Here is a 21,648-nt window from a genome sequence, read left to right on the forward strand (position 1 = left end):
AAAGTAGAGAAATACACAGGAATACAGTTCAAAACCATGCCTTAGAGCAAGCTATATTTCATGACTATGCTAAAAAGATGGTTGTTCCGATAGTTGATGCAGAAGATAAAAACACAAATATGATTACTGATAAATTACATGAAGATGGCACTAAATTAAGAAGACGATTTCAACGACTGGATTAATTTTTAAGCAGCGCAGCAAGTTTTCAATCAAGCTCACTCAAGTCAAGCTAAAGCTATTTTACCCCCAAATGAACCATATGTCATTGCTAATGTTGATTCTGCGATGGATGAAGAACTTATGAGAGAAATAAATAAGGATATGACCTTAAGGGATTCTATTTTGACATGACTTACTTTGACTTACTTGACTTAAGTCTCCTGCCGGGCACTGCTCGGCGTAGAGAGCGACGTCTGCCTCCTCCACCCACATCGGTCCATGGCGAGCATTTGCTCTTCGCCCTGTCTGATGTTTGCCATCGTCAAGAACTCGGACAGGCTGTCGGACCAACGTTTCTTCGGTCAGCCACGAGGTCGCTTCCAACCAACTTTGATAGGGTCGAAGTCATAGATCATCTTTGCGGGTAGATGTGGTGGCATTCGAAGCAGATGCCCGAACCATCGTAAGGTTCGCTCGGCTGCTTGAGTCGAAAACCAAGACTGCTTTGTGAGCAGCAGAAGCTTTTCATTGCTGACGAGGTCGGACCATCGTAGGCCCTCAATCCTCTTCAGGCTCTTTGCATGAAATATGTCTATTTTCTTGAGGTTTGCAGCTGATACTTGCCATTTCTCAGCTCCGCAAAGCATCACAGAGCCGACTAGAGTGTTGAAGATCCGCAGTTACGTTGTGCGACTGATGTTTGGTTTTCGCCAGAGGTGACGATTCAGTCCACCCATGACAGAAAACGCTTTAGATAGTCTTGCCTGCAGCTCGGGGAGAAGTGAGCCATTTGAAGAAATTACGGAGCCCAGGTAGGTGAAGTCTTTAACAACCTCGATGCTAGTTTTGCTATCCAGGCCAGCTGGAGAGTTAACAGCAGGAGAAGACGGGTTTATGGCCATAATTTTAGTTTTGTTCCAGCTTATATACAGTCCTACTTTGGTACCCTCTTTTCGCAGAATTCTGAGCGCTTCCAGCAGCTGCTCCATGGAGTCCACCAGAATGGCCAGGTCATCGGCTAAATTGACATCTGTGATGGTATGATCTCCAAATTTGAGCCCAAAGCTGAGATGTGAAGTGGTTTTTGTCATAACGTAATCTATGATGACATTGAAGAGCTCTGGGGCCATTGCACATCCTTGGCGCACCCCTGTCGTGATTTGAAAGAACGGGCTGCGCCGACCATTTACTTGTACACAGATCTCCGTCCCATGGTGCAGCGCCTTGAGAAGTCTGCAATATTTCTCGGGTAGGCCAGTCAACTCTAGAATCTGCCAAAGAGCTTTTCGATCGACTGAGTCAAATGCAGCACGGAAGTCAACGAAGGCAATAAGTGCTTTCTATCGGAAATCAGTGGTCTTCTCTACTATTTATCGAATCGTGAAAATCTGCTCGATGGTTGAACGATCCGGCATAAAACCAGCTTGCTCCGGTCGCCGGATTTTTCGAATGATGCTCCGACATCGATCCAGCAGGACCATTGAAAACACTTTGCCAGGGACTGACAGTAGGGTTATTCCCCGGTAGTTGGAGCAGTCGCTTCTCGAGCCTTTTCTCTTCCATAAGGGGATGATGACACCCTTCCGCCGATCCTCGGGAATTATCTCTGTTTTCCGGATTGTAGAGAACAGGGTGTGTAGAAACAGGAGCATTGCAGGACCTCCATATTTTAGCAGCTCCGAGTTTAAGCCACAGATACCAGCAGCTTTATTATTCTTGAGTCTTTTTACTGCATGTCCAATTTCTGAGGGGCTGAAAGGCTCATCTGGAGGAACATCTGTTCCAGGTCTTTGACTGCAAGGTTGGCTGGGACTATCATTAGGAGGTGCAGACGGACCAGTATTGTTGAGGAGTGAACAGAAGTGGTCGTTCCATCGCTCAAAACAAGAACCTTCGTCAGAAAGAAGTGCACCATCCCTGGACAGGACGGGACCCAAGGTGGGAGTTTTATTTTCAGTGAGGTCTCGGAGATGCTTGAATAGGCAGCCCATGTCTTTCTTTTTTGCATCTAGCTTAATTTCATCGGCTTTCCTTGCAACAAACTGGGTTCTATCCCGGTGAATGAGTCTGTTCCTCACTCCATTGAGCCTCCGATATGTGGTCATGTCCCCAAGAAGTCTTTCCTTCCGTCTTTGCTCTATGACTTGCAGTGTTTCATTAGCTAGCCACGATTTCTTTGGATAACTCCTCTTGCCAAGCACTAGTTGTGCTGCTTCGCTGCACAGCAGAAAAGGGGCTGCTTCCTCTTCAGCGCCCCGCTCTTTACGCTAAAGTTTGACGCTTTCTCTCAACTCTTCTTTTAAAACAGTAAAAAACTATAGTGTAAAGAGCGGGGCGCTGACGAGGAAGCAGCCCCCTTCATATACGAAGTAATTTCTGTCCGTTTCGAGTTTTAACGTCGCTCCTTACTTTCAGTTAAAAAAACTTCTTTTTTTATTTAATTTCTGAACGTTTTTGAATTAATGCATGTTTTGATTTTGGCTCTCCACAGAGGAATAATTAAAACGAAATTTGCATATTTATTTTTTTGGCTAAATGACTTTCTCAGAGTTTTGATCGAATCATTTTGAGAAAAAAAAGAGCGGGGGAGGAAGCCTAGTTGCCCTCCGATTTTTTGGTTACTTAAAAAGGCAACTAGAACTTTCAATTTTTTACAAATGTTTTTATTAGTAAAAGAAATACGTAACTTATAAATTAGCTTACGTAACAAACTTTTGTATTCTCATTTTTTTATTACATATATGAGGGGGTTCACCCCCTCCCCCCCGTCAGTACCTCGCTCTTTACACTAAAGCTTATATTTTGTCCCAGTTCATTAAGAATGACCCCTGAATCACAAAAGCCGTAGAATAAATAGTTGAAATTAATAAAAATACTTTAGCGTAAAGAGCGAAGTATTAGGAGGAGGTGAGCCCCTCATATGCATAATAATTTCTGTTCGTTTTAAGCTTTAATGCTGCTCCTTACTTCCAGTCGAAAAAAAACTTTTTCATATTCATTTTTTCATTGTTTTTTTCTTAAATAATGCTAGAAAATCCTGCGCTCCCTTCACGGAACTTTTCTTCCCCCATGACAAATTCCTCGATGGAAAGTTCCCCCAACATATCCCCCTTTCTCAGCCCCTCCCCTAACCAAAAAATCCCCCTGGAAACGTCTGTACACTTGCCAATAACCATTACTATATGAAAGCGTAGGTCAAAGTTTGTAACTTGTAGCCCCTCCCACGAGGACTGTAGGGGAGTAACTCGTCCCTAAAGACATAGTTATGAGGTTTTTCGACTACGCTGAATAAAATGGTCATCTCAGAATTTTGATTCATCGACTTCGGGAAAATAATTAGCGTGGGAGGGGGCCTAGGTGCCCTCCAATTTTCTTGGTCACCTAAGAAAAACTGGTCACCCCCGGGAAAAAAAACAAACAAATAAACACGCATCCGTGATCTGCCTTCTGGCAAAAAATACAAAATTCCACATTTTGTAGATAGGAGCTTGAAACTTCTAAAATAGTGTTCTCTGATACGCTGAATCTGAAGGTGTTGATTTTCGTTAAGATTCTATGACTTTTAGGGGATGTTTTCCCCTATTTTCTAAAAAAATGCAAATTTTCTCAGGTTCATAACTTTTGATGGGTAAGACTAAACTTGATGAAACTTATATATTTAAAATCAGCATTATTCTGCAATTCTTTTGATGTAGCTATTTGTATCAAAATTCTATTCTTTATAGTTTTGGTTACTATTGAGCCGGGTCGCTCCTTACTACAGTTCGTTACTATTCGCGTTTCGTGTTTATCAAATGATACAGATGCAATATCTCAGTAATGGAATTGGTTATTAAATAAAAAAACAAGTTTTTCTTAACTGAAAGTAAAGAGTGACATTAAAACTTAAAACGAACAGAAATTACTTCGTATATGAAAGGAGCTCTACCCTCCTCAACGCCCCGCTCTTTACGCTAAAGTTTGACTCGTTCTCTCTATTCTACTTTTTAAAACAGTAAAAAGCTTTTTTAAGCGCAAAGAACGGGGTGTTGAGGAGGGAGGATGCCCTTTCATATACGAAGTAATTTCTGTTAGTTTTAAGTTTGAATGTTACTCCTTACTTTCAGTTAAAAAAAACTTGTTTTTTTTTTTTATTTAATTTCTGAACGTTTTTGAATTAATGCAAGTTTTGATTTTGGCTCTCCACAGACGAATAATTAAAACGAAATTTTCATATTTATTTTTTTTTTTGGCTAGATGGCTTTCTCAAAGTTTGATCGACTGATTTTTATAAAAAAAAAGGAGCGGAGGAGGAGACCTAGTTGCCCTCCAATTTTTTGGGTACTTAAAAAGGCAACTAGAGCTTTTAATTTTTTACCAACGTTTTTATTAGTAAAAGATATACGTAACTTACAAATTAGATTACGTAACGAACCTCTGTATTCGTATGTTTTTATTACACATATGACGGGTTCACTCTCTCGTCAGTACCTCGCTCTTTACATTAAAGATTAAATTTTGTCCCAATTCCTTAAGAATGACCTTTGAATCACAAAGGCCGTAGAATAAACTGTTGACATTACTCAAAATACTTTAGCGTTAAGAGCGAGGTATTAGGAGGAGGTGAACCCGTCATATGCGTAATAATTTCCGTGTGTTTTAAGTTTTAATGCTGCTCCTTACTTACTTTCAGCTGAAAAAACTTTTTCATCTTTGTTTTTTCATTTTTTTTTAATAATGCTAGAAAATCCTGCGCTCCATTCATGAAAATTTTCTTCCCCCACGACAAATTCCTCCATGGAAAGCTCCCCCAACATATCCCCCTCTTCTCAACTCCTCCCCCAACTAAAAAATCCCCCTGAAAACGTCTGTACACTCCCAATAGCCATTACTATATGTAAGCACTGGTCAAAGTTTGTAGCTTGTAGCCCCTCCCACGGGGACTGCGAGGGAGTAAGTCATTCCCAAAGACAAAGATTTTTCGACTATGTTGAATAAAATCGCTATTTCAGAATTTTGATATGTTGACTTTGGGAAAATAATTAGCGTGGGAGGGGGCCTAGGTGCCCTCCAATTTTTTTGGTCACTTAAAAAGGGCACTAGAACTTTTCATTTCTAGAACCCCCATGACAAATTCCTCGTTGGAAAGTTCCCCCAACATATCCCCCTCTTCCCAGCCCCTCCTCCAACCAAAAAATCCCCCTGGAAACGTCTGTACACTTCCCAATAACCATTACTATATGTAAGCGCTGGTCAAGGTTTGTAACTTGTAGCCCCTCCCACAGGGACTGTGGGGGAGTAAGTCGTCCCCAAAGACATAGTTATGAGGTTTTTCAACTACGCTGAATAAAATGGTTATCTCAGAATTTCGATCTGTTGACTTTGGGAAAATAATTAGTGAGGGAAGGGGGCCTAGGTGCCCTCCAATTTTTTTGGTCACTTAAAAAGGGAACTAGAACTTTTCATTTCCGTTAGAATGAGCCCTCTTGCAATATTCTAAGACCACCGGGTCGATACGATCACCCCTTGAAAAAAAAAAACAAATAAACACACATCTGTGATTTGCCTTCTGGTAAAAAAAAAATATAAAATTCCATATGTTTGTTGATATGAGCTTAAGACTTCTACAGTAGGATTCTCTGATACGCTGAATCTGATGGTGTGATTTTCGTTAAGGTTTTATGAATTTTAGGGGGTATTTCCTCCTATTTTCTAAAATAAGACACATTTTATCAGGCTCGTAACTTTTGATGGGTAAGACTAAACTTGATGAAACTTATATATTTAAAATCAATATTGAAATGCAATTCTTCTCATGTAGCTATTTGTATCGAAATTCCGTTTTTTAGAGTTTTGGTTACTATTGGGCCGGGTCGCTCCTTACTACAGTTCGTTACCACGAACTGTTTGATTATTGCTGGTTGTTTTTTTCTGTTAAAAATGCATTATGTCCTACTGCATTATAAAAGTTAAATTTCACAACATATCCATCATATCCATCTGCAGTTTTCTTGAACTAAGTACCATAGGCTCCAAAGCCTAAAAAATAAAATCCGTACTGTAAAGCAGGAATTTTTAAAGATAAAAGCACTGGATGTGTAAATATAACGAAAAGTCACTTCAAAGTTTGATTGAGAGTAAATTTTATGATATTATTAGGTGTCAGAAATAGTTATTTAGCAAATATATTGAGCAATATAGAATTAATGGGTACTATAGGCTAATTTTCACGTAAATTTAATTATGATGATGATCAGTAGCAGTTTTAGGCCTCACAAATTTGTGGGTTAAGGTATACCATAGGAGTTTAATGTCAAAAAAATGACATTAAATAATGACATTATACTATAATAATGATATAAATAATAACATTGAATAAGTAATTTAATGTCAGATTTGATAGAAAACTAGGTAGAGGGCAATTCCCCCCTGCCCTGGCCTAGAACCGCCCTGTTGAAGACATTAATTTTGAATTACAATCGTTGTAACTTTTTTATTATCATGACCTGGTTGGTTCCTGAACTAAATATTGTATTATATCGTATTGAATACTTCTTACCCTTACATAAACCTCGTCGAAGTGGCTTTAACCACCCAACACCCGGCGTTTTGAGAAACACTAGGTGGCTAGCTGGTTTTAGAAATACATGTATTACCATATAAGAAAAATCGTCATACTTATTGACTGTCGAACGTAGATGGCCTTATGATTAGACTAGTTTAGACAAGAAATAAAACAAATTGAAAAAGAATTTTGAATTGAAAAAGTAGTTTGGACTAGTTTGGACTAGTTTTTGGGAAGACTTATTGCTGCTGGAAAGCAGTATGCTGATTAATTTTTTACTATAGTCCACGTTTACTTTGGGTGCTAATGCTGGATTTACACTCCAGAACAAAATTCTCAAATTAAAACATTCAGAAATAGCCTACTTGCTTAAGTCTATACTATTCCTTGGTGCTTTTTGTCCAAATTCTAGTTTTGGAGATTTCTCTGTCTTATTAAGTAGTTGAGAATGAAACTTAGGAGTGTATCCATAGTCATAATGATCTCATGGGAAGATATTGGGAAGGGTAAATTTGCGGTAAAATTCTAGTTAATTGACTTCTTGCTATCTCGGAAAGGGTTTAGGTTAGGGAAATGAAACTTTCAAGGATGGGTCTACAGCCTAAAGTATGTCCCGGGAGGGTATTTTAAAGTGCCCACCTCCATTCCTTCTCCCTCTAGAGGGCCCTGAAATGTGCTACATGACAGGTCTATACCTATTGAAATTTTGACAAAACAACATTTTACCTTAATTTTTAGTTACTAGTTGCTTTTCCTCTTCCTTTAGTTGTGTAAATTCAATTCCTGTTATTTGAGTAGAATTTTGAGCCATATCAATGTTTTTTTTTTTAATTTAGGAAATGTATTTGCATATCTTTAAAACCTTATAAAATGGAATCAAGCAAAGTTATGAAGCTGAAAACAATTTTGTTGTACTTCAATTAAGCAAAAGATCTATTTTGCAAGGTTTCACTTTTATAACACATATATTTTTAAAGGTCATCAAAGGTCAGGGCCCTCTAGAGAGAGAAGGAGTGGAGGTAGTTGCTTCAAAATACTTTCCTGGGACATACTTTAGTCTTTAGATTCATCCCTGAAAGTTTCATTTTTCTAACCTAAACCTTTTCTGAGATAGCAAGAAGTCAATTAAATAGAATTTTACCAAATTTGCTGTTAACAAGTTAGTTTAGCCAGGATCTAAGTGAGTAGAGACTATTACTTGATGTTATTTATTATTCAATGATGCCTTTTAGGTTGAATTCTATAGTAAGCCCTTAAAAGGTTCAAAACAGCCCACAATCTTTAAAAGTCCAAAAGCATGGTTGATTAAAAAAAGCTGGTAAGAAAAATTGCCATTTAAAGCTGGTTTAGGAATTGTATTTATTATTTTGGTACATTTCTAGCTTAGCTACTTTTTACTAGCCTATTTTGGAAAGGGATTTTGGTAAGAAAATGAACATTCAGGGATGGGTATAGGCCTAAAGACTAAAGTATGACTTGAGAAGGTATTTTTACCTGTCAAGTAGGCAAGTTTCTACAACTCAGAGATCAGAAGAAATCTAACATGGAAGCTTGGCAATGCCTTCTTAGTGTATGTTTTTGGTCCTGGATTCATTGGCCTACTGTCAGTTTTGTTTTCCTAGCTTAACCCCTTTCCAAGATAGCAAATAGTAGCTAAAGTAGGACTTTACCATTAGCTTATTTTCCTTAGTCTTAATTGGAAAATGGGTAAATTTATCACTGTTTATATAACTGACTTACCAATAAAATGAACATACCACTTAGAGCCTTTTTAGCTTAAATTACCTTAAATCACATTGTCCAGCAAAATAAGGGTTAAATCCTGTAGAATTGCTGGTTAGTGATGATGATGGTTGGATTTCTCAACAGCATCCTACTCAGTTTGCCACAGCTTTTTTAAAGGCAGCAGGTTGTGACTGCTTCTTTGGTGAGAGAATTCCACAAACTCACTATACTCTAAGTGAAGAAGTTATTGTGTAGTCTAGTGGCAGCTCTTTTCTGATATAGTTTCTGAGTCTGCCCCCTAGTTCTGGCAGACTGGTCAAGTTGAAATAGCTTATTTAATGGAGAGTTATAATTCAGGAGCTTATGTGTCATAATAATATCACCCCTTTTATGTCTGTAGACAAGAGAGGGGAGTTTCAGTTTCTTCAGACAAGATTTGTAGTTTAAGTATTTGCATCCCTCAATTGCTTTTGTAACCCATTACTGAACTGTTTCTAACTTCTGCTAGTCACTTTTGTTGAGAGGGCTAGCAACACACATGCCAAACTCCAAATTAGGCCTGACCAATGCCTTATATAATTTAGTCATCACCATAGGTAACCTACTAGTGATTGTTCTTTTTATAATGCCAAGAGTTTGAAGTGCTTTGGCTACTGCTGTCTGTGTGTGTATAGTGAATTTTAATTCTTTATTGACTATGACCCCCAAGTCTCTCTCTGCTTCAGACAAGATAATAGTCTGTCTTGATCCATCCATTCCTAACATATGATAAGGGCATTTCTCATTTTTCTTTCCAAAGTGGATTGTTTGACATTTATTTTCATTGAATTCAAGCCTCTACAAAGTTGCCCAATGGGAATTCTGCATAGAGGCTCTCTTGTTGGGTGTGTCAACAGGTCCAATGACTTTGGAGTCATCAGCATGAAGACTTATTTTATTTTGACTGTGGTTGGTGCATCATTAATATAAATGTTGAATAAAGTTGGTCCCAAGATGGTTCCCTGGGGCACTCCAATTAATACTTCCACCTCTTCTGAAAAGAATACCTGTCCATTTTTTTCCAAATCTTTTCACCCTTTGCTAAACTAACCTTATTATAAATAATTTTAGTGCTAAAAAAAATTAGCATTATCTTTTGGAAAAAGATGGTGCTAAGAAACCATAGTAGTTCTATTATTTTGTGGAAAACAAGTGATAGCTCATACTTTAATTGAAAATTTTTCATTTTTAAGATCTCAAAAAGTGTTTAAATTTGTATTTGCAGTAGAAGTGATTATTGCATTCATAAAGAACATAAAAAAGGCATTGGGTGGCATATTCACTTTATTGGTAAAACAGTTATATGAACTGTCATAATTTTTTGAAAATCTGTCATTTTTAAAAGCTCAAAAAGTGCTTAAATTGTAATTTATAGTAGAAGCAATTATTATATTCATAAAGAACATTAAAAAAGGCAAAAAGTAGTATATTCACTTCATTGGTAAGCCAGTTATATGAACCTCATAATTTTACTGCAAAGTGTTATATTAAAAACAAATTGGTTGAAATTTTTAGAGCTGTTCCTAGGGTTGGTGGTGCCCAGGGCAAAATTAAGGTAAAATTCTAGGCAATCCACTTTTTATCTTGGAAAGGGGTAAGGCTAGGTTTGGAAAGTGAAACTTCAGCAATGAAACCAGTGTCAAAAACTTACTCTTGGAAGGTATTGCCAAGCTACTAGAAGTTAACCCTCTTATGATTTCTAAGTCTTATTAGAAAATTAGACTCACTAGAAGTGTTGTTTTGATGCATTTACCTCTACTCCTTCTCCTGAAGCCTTTTGGTTATGCCTATAATGCAATTTAAAATGCATCTGGGGTCTTTGCAGAATCCTTGACTATATATATACAAATATATATATATATATATATATATATATATATATATATATATATATATATATATATATATATATATATATATATATATTAATATATTTAATACCCATCAATGGAAAAACAGATGGAGCACAAAAAAGAAAAAAAAACAAGAAACTAATTAATCTGACACAAACAAAACAGATGCCAACTACTGCTGTAAAACATTGACCCATGGGTTTGTCTAAACTGATGAATTATGTTGGTCAATTTGCAACAGAATTGCTTCTTGGGTTGCTAACACTGTACTGGTGAATAACATACCAATTGCTTGTCTATGGTGGTAAATGCAGCAAAAACTTTGCATACATGTAGTACTTTGAGTGTAATTTCAATTTATCTCTAGCTGTAGAAATGCACCAAAATGGGCTAAGGTACTGATAATGAGGCAAAATCATTAGCATTGTACACCAGGGCCAATAGATGACAATCAAACTTCTGCTTATTTGCCACTATACAGCTATATGTAAAAGAAGACTGCTTCTGAAAATTAGAGAGTTATAATCACCATGTCTCTAGTATTGGCTTTCCAATTGGGAGGCCCAAATATATAATATCATCCACAAGCTCACCAAGAATCACCAAGTGTGACACTCTGACCAGCATTTTATTTTGAGTTAAAAAGCAGCACTTCAGACTTTTCAGCATTAAACTTGAGTCCAATATGGGCATACTCTTGTTGCAACATAATATAATTAGCTTCAAGACCAGCTCAGGCTCAACACATCATCTGCATAACCAATCAAAGACAACAATACCATGCAGAATTTAAGTCATAAGTGACTTTGAGTGTGGCCTTACAATACTGTTATTAAACACTGTCTGTGATGAAATAGCACCTTGTTTTACCCCCTTATTTATTGGGAGAAGGGGATTTTCTTACAGAGAACAGCAGAAATACATAAAAGACTAGTACACTTTTTAGCTAGTATAGAGAGCCTAAGTTCCACTGTCAGATTTTTCATACATGTCAGCCAGCAGGGCTAGGATGCAAGGATGAACACGGGATAAACCCAAGTCAAATGTGATCTCCTTATGAAGAAGCAAATCAACTGCACATCTTACATCATGGACAACTAAAACAATACTTTCACTGTGTTTTTCTACATCAAGTAAAGCAGATATCAAAGCAGAAAGGGTATGACCACACCCAAGTTAAGACTGAAAACCGAACTGGTGGGCTTGGAGTGTATATTTAGTTCTCAATTCATTAATTTCTTAAATTTTACAAAATAAAGTTGAAACTTGCTATTGCGCAAAAAGACAAACATTCAGAAGGAGGTTTATTCTTCTTAGGGATAGGAATCAAACATCCAATTGGAGAAGAATCAGGGACAAATTCCAGATTAAATATCATTTGGTAAAGGAGTACTAAATGTTTGCTAAATATGTTCACAACACAACAACTAATACTGTGCAGATATCCCATGAAATCCTCTAGACTTTTTTTTCTTCAGTTTACCAATTGCAGAAATAATCAGGCTCTTTGTAATAGTCAGTCCCTGACTAAAAGTAAGCTCAATAAAATCTTGGAGTTATATTTAGTGACTTCAGTGAATATTTTGCAGATGTAACTATATATGTTTATATATATATATATATATATATATATATATATATATATATATATATATATATATATATATATATATATATATATATATATATATATATATATATATATATATATAATATATATTTCATGATATATATATATATATATATATATGTATATATTTATATATATATATAAATAATAATAATAATAATAAATATATTGGAAAAACCCGTCACAATTGAACAAAAGACGGATAAAAAACAAAAGAGAAGAAAACGCACATACAAAACACAACGAAACTTCTTGAAATGAAAATAATCACGAAGGAACTATAATACAACTATGTAAGAATGGCGGTCCACTGGTGGTTACTCGCTTCTACTCTATCACGGTACTTTTCAAGACACGCTTCCACCGCAGTAAATGGGTCAGGTACTGAATACCGCCTCGTTAGGTAAGAATTACTTGTTCTTAATGGCATCTCAAGTAGGAACTTGAGGTACCTGAAGAATATTCTTCTTATAGTTACTTTATTCGAATTTGTAAGTAACTTCCAGAACGGCGAAACGTAAAGAACATGGGGTAAGGCAACAGCAACAAATATTTGTGCACGCAGCGACCTATTTAGATTACGCTTGGAGGAAACCGAAGCTCCATAAGCTGACCTGATCTTCTTCTCGATGTGCTTTACAAGCAGTGCTCGTGTATGCTGAAGAGTTTCACCGATCGGCAGACCCAGGTATACAATTGACTTAGAGGGCATGACCACCTGTGACCCTAGTTGGATTTCGGGTTGAGAGGCATTCCAGTTAAATAACAGTACTTCACATTTTGTCACATTAAAACTCAACCCAATTTCATCATACTCCATCTCCAAAATTTTAAAGTTAGATTCCAAAGAAGACAAAATTCTTGAAAAGTTTAGAAGGTCATCTGCAAACCCAACTAGGGACACGTCAATGCCTTTAAAAATACAGCAAGGGGCCACTTTTGACTGGGCCGTCGATATGCTGTTGTTGAACAGATCAGGTGATGATACGGCTCCCTGTTTTATACCTTTCTTCACCACAGCAAACCTACGACTTAATTTACCTGACAGTTTAATACGGACCTTGAGCCTACTATACATGTCGTTCAAGGGTTTGACAATAGCACGGTCAACTCCGGACTTTCTCAGCTCAACCATATTCTGAGAATGGATACCCGAATCAAAAGCCCGCTGTACATCATATTCACCTATAGCTAGGCTTTCTTTCGAAATGTGGGCATCCAGTAGAACATTTGCAGCTACATGCAAGGCATGGGCACATCCTAAGCCAGCTTGGAATCCAAACTGGTGGGGAGGCACTTTACAACTAGCTTTAATGTCCGAAATTATGAGCTTTTCAAATAGCTTGCAAAACACAGATGATACAGTAATGGGTCTGTATGACGATGGTTCATGAGCAGGTTTACCCTTTTTCAAAACTGGAGTGATCACACCTAAACAGAAAATGTCCGGTACAATACCATGTGTTAGTATAATTTGGTAAGCTATTGCTAAATGCTCCGATAGAACTGGACCACCATTCAGTAGGTGTAGAGCACAGATTTGGTCGGCACCGGCGGATAATTTCTTCTTTAATTTTTGACAAAGGTGGGTTATTTTCGCACTAGAAATCACGAGGTAATTATGCTCTTTCGTCATAAGCTGATCGAGCTCTTCGCTAAACTTTTTATTTTTCACTTCATCTGGTGGGGAGAATTCAGCAGCAAAATAATCTACCCATATTTCCTCATCTATATCACTAGCATTTTGTCCCGTACTTTCTACAGGCCTGGCACGGAGCTTCCAGACCAAATTAGGGTTTTCAATGATTTTTGAAACTGTTTCCCGTTTGAGGCTACTACGATGTTTTCGTAGCTCTTTCGCGAACCGCCGTTTTGTATAAACCCGCAATTCATTGACTACCCCGCTTTTTGGCCGGTCGCACTCGTGCCAAACCCCCAGCCAGAACTTGGCAGCTGCTCTTGCCTTCACAAGCTCACTGTTAGAGGCCCATCCTTTCACTCGCGACCCACGTCGGACGCTACGTAATGGGACAGCAACCCTTTCAGCTACTCTCAAGGAGTGGCAAATTTCGTAGAAATACATGTTCAGTTGCAGGCGTATCTCGCTTTCCGTTAGGTCACAATCCCACTGTAGGAGGTGGAAAGGCACTTTAATTTTCTTCAGAATTTGTTCACAATTGAGCTGGAACTGCTCACGGACTACTTTTTTCCAATCACGTGCTGGCTCAGGCTTGGTTTTTGGAGCACACTGGGGACTGACGGCTGGTATTGCAAAAGAGAGAGGTAAATGATCCGAATAGGCACCGTCAGATCCAACCGAGACTGACTCTAGGTCCAGTTTGTAAGTTACTACATGATCAAGATTTGAGACGGTTTTTGCGGTACTGATATAGGAATAGCACTTATCCTTCTTAGCAACTTTAAATCCGCTTGGTAAGGCGTTCAGCAATAGTACAGCCCGAGGGCAGGAATGATCGTCGAGATTGCAGTTAAAGTCACCAAGAATTATAACAGGGCATGATTTCTGGACTAAACTGAGGAGGCACTTTCCGAGCTTCTGGCATGCTTTTGCAAACTTCTTTTCTGAAGCGATGTCATTGTAATTGGTTGGTAAATAAACATTTACGAAAAACACGCCATGCATTTTGGCAGCTTGGAACCATTCATTCTGCTCGACACACACGGGGGGCCCCGAGTTAGAGCGCGTGATTATGGCTAGGCCACCAGAGGGACGACCCCGAGTCCCAGATCTTCGCGCAGGTTGAACGAGGTAATGCATATCCGAGGAAAACTTTAGAAGGTTTACACTATCATCGGTCAGAAAGTGTTCCTGTATGCAAATACAGTTATATTCTTTAGAAAGGTCAGTTAGAAGGGGGATTCTGTCCAACACTTTACCGTTCATATTCCAGCAGAATATTCGATTTTCCATTTACGTGCTAGTGTTAGGCTGGGCTTTGTTAAAGGGACAAGCAGCATGGTAGCAAGAGTGTCTACTAGAGCCGCAGTTTAGGCATTTTTGCGGATTACTACATGGGTTGTCCTTACTAGAGCTGTGACCATCGCCACCGCAGCGCGAACACCTTTCTGGTTGTGAACAGTCAGCTGCTAAATGACCAACAGCATGGCACTTGAAACACCTCCTCGGTAGAAAGCGGAACTCTTCAATCCTGAACAGTTCTAAACAAATCTTCAGCGGGTTCGCGATAGCGTTTTCAAGTGTTTGTCGACTTGCATAGAATAACTTGAACGCTCTCGTAGATCCGCATTGCGCCACTTTGTCGCAACCAGCAATTTGACAGAGTTCACTCTCGCTAACTGAAGAGGGTACTCTTTTCATGATACCGACAAACTGGGGAACTTTGACTTTAGTGGTTATGTTCTTCCTTTTCATTGCTTCTGCAAGTTGGGTAGCGGCATCTCGAGACTGGACAAGAATCTTCCATTCATCGTTGCTACGTTTCAGAGTAAGAGAATCGGAGCTTACGTCGCTAGGGCAAACCTTTGCAAAGAAGTCTTTCCGGGATTGTGGGGACGTTAACTCAGGCGGCATATCGTTTGCTTTCACAACCACCGAGTAAAGTGGCTTTGATGGCGGATTCGCTGCTGAACGGGGAGTGGGTGAGCCCTGGGAAATAGCGTCGCTTATGGTAGTACATTGCTGCGATACCCCGGCGAGCTGCTGAGCACACTGTTCAGATGCAAGTTTGATCTTATCCGCGATAGCCCCTAATCCGGCATCAAACTTTCGACACATCTCGTTTACTTTTATTCTCACGCAGGCACTGACTTCATCAGGGCAGGTGGGCACTTCCTGCGGATCAAAAATTACGAAAGTAGGCAAGGGCTTTTTCTCTTTAGCGCAAAGGGCTAGGATTTTCGCCATTTCCATCATGTTATCAGAATCGTTTGCCGTTTTCCGATAGACGTAATCATAACCAATCTCATTGGCAAGCGTTATAAGTTTCTCCTTCGCACTAAGAATTTCAGCATGATCAAAGAACTCCACAGCTCGCTTAACAATGCTTTCAATTTTGTTCCCCGCTTGCATGGATCGCGTGAGAAAGTTCAGTACAGCATTGCGTACGAGAGTCCCCATCGCTTACGTCACAGCATTCAACGCAATTTTCGGATAGCGTACACAAGTATAAGGGAAGCGTCGGGACCTGCTCACCTATTCCCCGCAATTTAAGGGTAACTAAATACCAGCAGGTACGTACGGCTCTTGCGGCAGGCACCCGCCCCTCTTCTGCTTACAACCTGTGTACGTTTACCTATCGGGAATATTATTTCGCGGCTCGCTTTGCATGGAAAATTCTTCAAAAGAATTTGATTTTAGATCCAGATAATTCTTCAGACAACCAATCCTCACTCGACAGCCGATGAAATTCAGCAGAGTAACCTTGACTAGACTGAAGCCTATGCTGAAGTCATTTACTATCTAAATCTCTTGACAGAGGTCTTGTAAGTTTAGCCTAATTAGACAAACACATTTAAATCACACAATCTTCAATTCTCTGGTCTGTTGGTGGCTTTTTGACGAAATTTCACTGGACTTTGAATATGATAACCAAACTTTCCAAACGTTTTCGGCTGCCGACTTTTTGGCTGATTTTTCAAATTCGCCCAAAAGAAATTATATTGGCAACTTCGGAGCGGCAACAGCGACAAAAAAAAAAGTCGAAATCAGGACACGTTGAAATCTCTAGGGAATTATACTTATATATCACCAACTAGAAACAAATCAAACACAATAAAAATCCAAGGTAAGTAAGTATAGTATAACACTTTAGGGTCTATTAATAAGGAAAATAACACACTAGGTATGGAAAAATGTCTTTGACTCACTATTTGAGGCAATAATCCACAATTAGAAATTCGTAAATAATGATATTGGAGGCGCACCTATCAGACGGACCTGCGAAACATTGCGAAACATAAATGCTTCCCTTCAACCGGCGTGGGAAGATGTCCTTGCTGCGGCGCACATGAGGGATGACTGGCGGCTTCTCGTTGATGCCCTGGGCGCCTCTGGAGGCACAGGAGGATCTAAGGTCTAAGGAAGGATATATTGGAGGGAGATGCATTGTCAGGTTAATGGCTATTATCAAGGAATTCATGACTATTGATATGTCAATAGTCAACTAAACAGATAAATGTCAAAGAGTTCCTGGTAATGGACTGTAAGTAAGGAGCAACATAGCCCAGTAGGAACCAAAACTCTTATAAAAAAAGAATTTTAATAGCAATTAAACATCAAAAGAGTTGGCTTTTCTGCTGATTCCAAATGTATGAAACTCATTAAGTTTAATGTTGCCCATATAAAGGTACAACCCTGAGAACATCTGCCTGTGTTTTTGGAAAATGGGGAAATGCCCCCCAAAAGACAAGGGATCCTAATGAAAACAACAGCATCAGCTTTTGCATATTAGAAAACCCTGCTGTTGTGGTTTCAAGCTTTTATCTACAAGAATGTTGAATTTTTTCTTTTTTTCAACAACAAAGATCACAGATGTGTATTTATTTCTTGTTGTTGTTTTTTTCCCAGGGGTGATTGTATTGAACAAATAGTCCTAGAAAATCAGGAAAGGGTTCACTTAAATGGATATTAAAAGTTTTAGTTCACTTTTTCAGTGACTAAAAAGATTGGAGTGCAACTAGCTCCCCTTCCATGCCCCTTTTCCCAAAGACATCTGATGAAAAATTTGAAGGTGTTTGTTCAGCAAATTTGAAAGATCCAATAACTATGCCTCTCTGGATAATATGACCCACCATAGCCCCTGGGGAAAGGGCTGTAAGCTATGGAATTTACCCTTTGTTTACATATATTGTTTGCTATTCGAAAATATGTAGACATGTTTTGGGATGGGGGGGGGGGTGATTTTTTAAAGGGAAAATTTCTGCATGAGAAATTTGCAAAAATTCACATATGGAATTCTTTTATTTCTTACTTTCTTTTTAATGACTCATCTCTACATGTAAAAATTTTTAAGGAAAAATTTTATTTGGCAAGGGTAAAAAAAGGTATAGGATGCGGCATTTAGACTTTACAGTTCATACCGGCGGTGCTGATCTCCGTTTCTTGGCCCTTCAGCCAGGAAGTGCAATGGGGGGTTGGGGGCCAGCCAACCTGTACTTTCGCACACCCTTCCTGTTTACCTTCCCCAGATTTCTCCAGGTACCCATTTAGAGCTGGGTCGACTCTGGCTAAGCTTACAGGATCACGCCACTGACCCCCGTCCCAAACTGAAGAATTGGGTACACCGGGATTCGAACCCGCGTCCTCTCAGACACAGGATCCCGAATCCAGCGCACCAACCCACTCGGCCAGGGCGGCCAATATTTGGCAAGGGAAAGAGAATCTTCCAGGAGCAATTGTCTGCAGAAAATTTTCTGAGGGGGGGGGGCATTTTCAGAGAGGATGGAATTTTCCAGGGGATTTTACATGAGAAGAATTTTGTTGGGGTGGATTCCCGTGGAACTGGAGGTGGATATCCCAGTACTACTTGAAAAATGATAAGAAATTAAAAGTTTTTTCAAGTTAAAGTAAGAAGCAGCATCAAAATGAACAAAAACTGTACTGTACATGAAGGGGGGGGGGTTCAATCCTTTGCTCTTTACATAAATGTTTGACTTTTTGTCTCTCAAATTTTTAAGAACAATTTTTGAAACACAAGGGTTGTTTAATTGGAATAAGAAGCTTTTTTTAAAGTACTAAAAAAAACTTTAAGCATTTAAAAAACTTTGATTTTTATTGTTGCATCTTACTTTCAGTTGAAAAAACTGGTTTTATTTTATTTAATAACAGAATAGGATAGCCTAGTTGATCTTTCTAAAAAGATTCTTTTGTGAGTAAGTCACTTCAAATAATTTAAGATTTATTCATGATAAATACACATTCAGCAATATCCTATCCAATCCCCCAAAGGATTTTTGGCCTGTAAAATAGAGGAAGACATACAAATCACTCACTCAGAGAAGTGTTATATCTCAAATAATTTAGCTTGGATTTATGGCAGGGTTTGTCTCTTTAGACTCACTTTAGACTCACTAGAAGTGTTGTTTTAATGCATTTACCTCTACTCCTTCTCCTGAAGCCTTTTGGTTATGCCTATAATGCATAACCTATAAATAGACTAGAAATTTCCTATAAATAGGAAAGTTACTGTTTCTAGAGTCCCATGATGATATGTGTTTGCCCACTTCCTGCCGATATTTCATACACATTTGTTATTTTCAAACTTGGCGCCCTCAATGCATAAAACTACCTATCTGCATATGGATGTCTTTTTCATTAAAAAATGTTCTTGGTTTTCCCAATTTTTCAAGACTTATGTGGTTGTGTTCGTTTTCACTGAACTGCTAATTCATACCACTTTAGGCTGTCTATTGAGATATAGACTTTGCTTTCTTCTCCCCCAGGATTGTTCTGAATTTACGCCTGATGTAGGTAAGAATCAGAATTATGACTGTGACCTGGAGCTGGATTCTCCAAAAAAATCTTTTGTTCTATTGCTTTCTCCATTTTCAGATCGATTTAGGTTTCTTTATTAAATAAAAAAAGCAAGTTTTTTTCTGAAAGTAAGGAGTGACATTAAAACTTAAAACGAATAGAAATTACTCTGTGTATGAAAGGGACTGTTCCCTCTTCGACGTCCCGCTCTTTACGCTAAAGTTTGACTCTTTCTCTCAATTCTACTTTATAAAACAGTAAATAACTTTAGCGTAAAGAGCGGGACGTTGAGGAGGGAACAGCCCCTTTCATACAAGGAGTAATTTCTGTTCGTTTTAAGTTTTAATGTCGCTCCTTATTTTCAGTTAAAAAACTTGTTTTTTTTATTTAATTACTGAACGCTTTTGAACTAAATCATGTTTGATTTTGGCTTTCCGCAAATGAATAATTAAGACGAAGTTTGGGTATAAATTTTTTATTTTGCTAAATGGCTTTCTCTTAGTTTTGATCAGACGATTTTGAGAAAAAGGGTATGGGAGGAGGCCTAGTTAACCTCCAATTTTTAGGTTACTTAAAAAGGCAACTAGAATTCTTAATTTTTAACGAACGTTTTTATTACTAAAAAATATACATAAAATACAAATTAACTTACGGAATGAACTTCTATATTCGTAATTGTTTAATATTTATATGAGGGGGTCTGCCCCCTCGTTAATACCTCGCTCTTTACACTAAATCTTTAATTTTGTCCCAATTCTTTAAGATTGACCCCTCAATCGCAAAGGCTGTAGAATAAATTTAGTTGAAATTACTAAAAATACTTTAGCGTAAAGAGCCAGGTATTTAAGGAAGAGATGAGCCCCTCACATGCGTAATAATCTGTTCGTTTTAAGTTTTAATGCTGGCCCTTACTTTCAGTGGAAAAAACTTTTATATATTTATTTTGTCATTGTTTTTTAAAAATAGTGCTAGAAAATCCTGCGCCCCCTTGATGGAATTTATCTTCTCCCATGACAAATTCCTCCAATGGGAGATCCTCCTACTTTGCCCCCTCCCCTCAACATCTTCCTCTGTCCAACCAAAAAATCCCCCTGAAAATGTCTTTACACTTCCAAATAACCATTATTGTATTTAAAACGCTGGTCAAAGTTGGGGACTGTGGGGGAGTAAATCTGCCCCAAAGACATATTTATTATGTTTTTCGACTAAGCTGAACAAAATGGCTATCTCAAAATTTTGATCCGTTGACTTTGGGGAAAAATGAGTATGGGAGGGGGCCTAGGTGCCCTCCAATTTTTTGATCACTAAAAAGGGCACTAGAACTTTTCATTTCCGTTAGAATGATCTCTCTCGCAACATTCTAGGATCACTGGGTCGATACGGTCACCCCTGGGGAAAAAACAACAACAAAAAAACAAGCAAATAAACACTCATCTGTGATCAGCCTTCTGGCAAAAAATACAAAATTCCTCATTTTTGTAGATAGGAGCTTGAAACTTCTACATTAGGGTTCTACGATACGCTGAATCTCATGGTGTGATTTTCGTTAAGATTCTATGACTTTTAAAGGATGTTTTCCCCTATTTTCTAAAATAAGGGAATTTTTTTCAGGCTCGTAACTTTTGATGGGTAAGACTAAACCTGATGAAACTTTTATAATTGAAATCAGCATTAAAATGCGATTCTTTTGATGTAGCTATTGGTATCAAAATTCTCGTTTTTTAGAGTTTTGGTTACGATTGAGCCGGGTCGCTCCTTACTACAGTTCGTTACCATGAACTCTTTCATTCACAAATAGAAAAAAAAAACTATTTTTACAAAATGCAACCCCTGCACTAATTAAAAAACAGATGTTTTTACTAGCATGTAGCTTAAGATGCTAGCCAGAAAAAAAATCAAAAGACATAATGAAAGAAAAGAAAGAGAAAAAAGGAACAAAAGAGGCAAACGATAAACAAGACTTTTTCAATGATATAGTTTTCATAACACATCCATACAATACTTCCCCCTACCACCTTCCCTCCCTTCCTTCCTGTCACCCACCTTCCTACCACTCTTCCTCCCTAATTCGCTCAGTCATTTCAAAATAACCCTCTTGCCACTCTCAATAAGGATAAAGATACTCAAGAGCCATTGGCGGTGCTTATGGTGTCCACAATTGTTGATGTTCCAGCTGCGGGCCTCTTTTTTTGCAGGAACAGGTAGTAAACCTGTCGCCAAACCTTGTAGTAGCTGGAATCAA

The 21,648-nt window shown here is 38.2% G+C and overlaps 1 protein-coding gene across 2 annotated transcripts in view; it reads left to right on the forward strand.

Annotated features, from left to right (window-relative positions):
- The first annotated feature begins 6,874 nt into the window (after positions 1-6,874).
- The window catches only part of LOC136036515 (uncharacterized), a 59,028-nt gene continuing 44,254 nt past the window's right edge, over positions 6,875-21,648 (forward strand). Inside the window, exon 1 of one of the 2 annotated variants that reach the window (XM_065718816.1) lies at positions 6,875-6,964. The gene's annotated coding sequence lies outside the window, so the exon portion shown is untranslated. The remainder of the gene's footprint in view (positions 6,965-21,648) is intronic. The other variant, XM_065718817.1, reaches the window with a different exon arrangement.

Source organism: Artemia franciscana, chromosome 15 (assembly GCF_032884065.1).
Source record: "Artemia franciscana chromosome 15, ASM3288406v1, whole genome shotgun sequence".
NCBI classification, from domain to species: domain Eukaryota; kingdom Metazoa; phylum Arthropoda; class Branchiopoda; order Anostraca; family Artemiidae; genus Artemia; species Artemia franciscana.